The sequence below is a fragment of the Triturus cristatus genome, chromosome 4_1 (assembly GCF_964204655.1).
Source record: "Triturus cristatus chromosome 4_1, aTriCri1.1, whole genome shotgun sequence".
Taxonomy (NCBI): domain Eukaryota; kingdom Metazoa; phylum Chordata; class Amphibia; order Caudata; family Salamandridae; genus Triturus; species Triturus cristatus.
The window spans coordinates 107,848,604-107,851,103 of NC_140585.1; the positions used below are offsets into that span (position 1 = coordinate 107,848,604).

A 2,500-nucleotide genomic window follows, 5' to 3' on the forward strand; every position below is an offset into this window, starting at 1 on the left:
AACAAGTAGGATTCTTTTGATCTATAATCATCAAAAATGAGATAGCCCCATTTCATGGGATTTTTCAAGGCAAACGTCTGACAGATTAAGCGGGGTCCTCATCCCGGTTGGAGGACATATCTCTTCCTTCATCATGATGCCAGCCTAGCTTTCGGCCCAAAATCCAAGGTAAGCATGGCAAAAGTCTGGAGTTGCCGGGGATTGAACCCGGGGCCTCATACATGCAAAGCATGCGCTCTACCACTGAGCTACATCCCCACTTCTGCAAGGTTTGACTGTATGATTGGAAACCCTGCATTGAACCGACGGCCACATCACCCCATTTGACTCTGCAGTATACAATGTCAGTCAGGAAAATCCTTCAGCCTTGTACCTGGATGATCTTCATGGTCTTATGTACAGATGCCTATATACAGCCTTCTTAGCGCAGTAGGCAGCGCGTCAGTCTCATAATCTGAAGGTCCTGAGTTCGATCCTCAGAGAGGGCATTTATTTCCTTCTTTTGGAATGCAAAATTCTCCGATTTTCTTGAAATGCGCAAACTATGCCTAGTTCAAAGATTTTTCCAAAGCAAATGTCTGACTATTTAAGTGGGGCTCTCACCCCAACTGCATGACAAACTTCTTCTTTCTGCATGATGGCAGGCTAGCCTTCTGGAAAAAAGCCAAGATAAGGAACAGAGGCTCCTGGAGATGCCGGGGATTGAACCCGGGACCTCATACATGCGAAGCATGCGCTCTACCACTGAGCTACATCCCCACTTTTGCCCTCGAGCTGTTTGATGGATGCAAGGAATCCCTGAAACCCAGGGACTGCAAAGTCTCGATCATAATCAATGGAAGGTATTGTTTGAATAAAAGTGAAATATATGGAAATCGAAGCAAAAAATCCTTCGAGCCGGATTTGAACCAGCGACCTAAGGATGTCTGACTTTATGCTACAGTCCTCCGCTCTACCAACTGAGCTATCGAAGGAGTGGCTGAAGTATCTTTCAGCGCTGTAATTATCTCTCGCTCAAGAAAGGTTGTGGGGGTGGGGATCAGGAGCAGATCGATGAAAATCATGAACATTACCTGCAGCTCCCTCTCAAAGTCACCAGTTCTTAGAGCACACTGTAAGGTACGTCTTATCACCCCAAAGGAGGATTTCAGACCAAAGTTCATGTTCTGTCTTGGCTTGGGGATAAGCAGGGGTGCTCCAAATTTCAATTTTACAGAAAGGAAAGGAACTTTGATACAAAGACCTTGGGCAGCATTGGTGGCAAATGGATGGCTGCGCGGAACCATGAAAGAAATGACAGAAAGTTATGGGAGTCATTACTACGCACCCAGCATCAAGAAAGTGCATTTTGGATGCATTTTCAAAAGGAAAGAGAACGGAAAAATCTGTAGATTGAAGGTGATTGAGATAAACAAAATATTCCGTTTTTCTAAAAGCTACTGTAAAGAGTCTCTGGTTTAGAAGAAGAACCCTTACCAATGATCAAGAGAGATGCGACAGATTTCTATCATCAAAGCATTATGGTTGTCAAGATGAATCATCACTTTGATGTCTTCAACAAGTAGGATTCTTTTGATCTATAATCATCAAAAATGAGATAGCCCCATTTCATGGGATTTTTCAAGGCAAACGTCTGACAGATTAAGCGGGGTCCTCATCCCGGTTGGAGGACATATCTCTTCCTTCATCATGATGCCAGCCTAGCTTTCGGCCCAAAATCCAAGGTAAGCATGGCAAAAGTCTGGAGATGCCAGGGATTGAACCCGGGGCCTCATACATGCAAAGCATGCGCTCTACCACTGAGCTACATCCCCACTTCTGCAAGGTTTGACTGTATGATTGGAAACCCTGCATTGAACCGACGGCCACATCACCCCATTTGACTCTGCAGTATACAATGTCAGTCAGGAAAATCCTTCAGCCTTGTACCTGGATGATCTTCATGGTCTTATGTACAGATGCCTATATACAGCCTTCTTAGCGCAGTAGGCAGCGCGTCAGTCTCATAATCTGAAGATCCTGAGTTCGATCCTCAGAGAGGGCATTTATTTCCTTCTTTTGGAATGCAAAATTCTCCGATTTTCTTGAAATGCGCAAACTATGCCTAGTTCAAAGATTTTTCCAAAGCAAATGTCTGACTATTTAAGTGGGGCTCTCACCCCAACTGCATGACAAACTTCTTCTTTCTGCATGATGGCAGGCTAGCCTTCTGGAAAAAAGCCAAGATAAGGAACAGAGGCTCCTGGAGATGCCGGGGATTGAACCCGGGACCTCATACATGCGAAGCATGCGCTCTACCACTGAGCTACATCCCCACTTTTGCCCTCGAGCTGTTTGATGGATGCAAGGAATCCCTGAAACCCAGGGACTGCAAAGTCTCGATCATAATCAATGGAAGGTATTGTTTGAATAAAAGTGAAATATATGGAAATCGAAGCAAAAAATCATTCGAGCCGGATTTGAACCAGCGACCTAAGGATGTCTGACTTTATGCTACAGT

At 44.8% G+C, this 2,500-nt stretch overlaps 4 non-coding genes across 4 annotated transcripts; 1 reads left to right on the top strand and 3 right to left on the bottom strand.

The window, feature by feature from the left end:
* Positions 1–415: 415 nt before the first annotated feature.
* Positions 416–488, top strand: TRNAM-CAU (transfer RNA methionine (anticodon CAU)). Its single transcript has one exon. It is a non-coding gene; the product is annotated as a tRNA-Met (tRNA).
* Positions 489–687: 199 nt separating this feature from the next.
* Positions 688–759, bottom strand: TRNAA-CGC (transfer RNA alanine (anticodon CGC)). Its single transcript has one exon. It is a non-coding gene; the product is annotated as a tRNA-Ala (tRNA).
* Positions 760–888: 129 nt separating this feature from the next.
* On the bottom strand, positions 889–974 carry TRNAY-GUA (transfer RNA tyrosine (anticodon GUA)). Its single transcript is given in 2 exon segments — positions 889–924; positions 938–974. It is a non-coding gene; the product is annotated as a tRNA-Tyr (tRNA).
* Positions 975–2,243: 1,269 nt separating this feature from the next.
* TRNAA-CGC (transfer RNA alanine (anticodon CGC)) lies at positions 2,244–2,315 on the bottom strand. Its single transcript has one exon. It is a non-coding gene; the product is annotated as a tRNA-Ala (tRNA).
* Between the last annotated feature and the right edge of the window lie 185 nt (positions 2,316–2,500).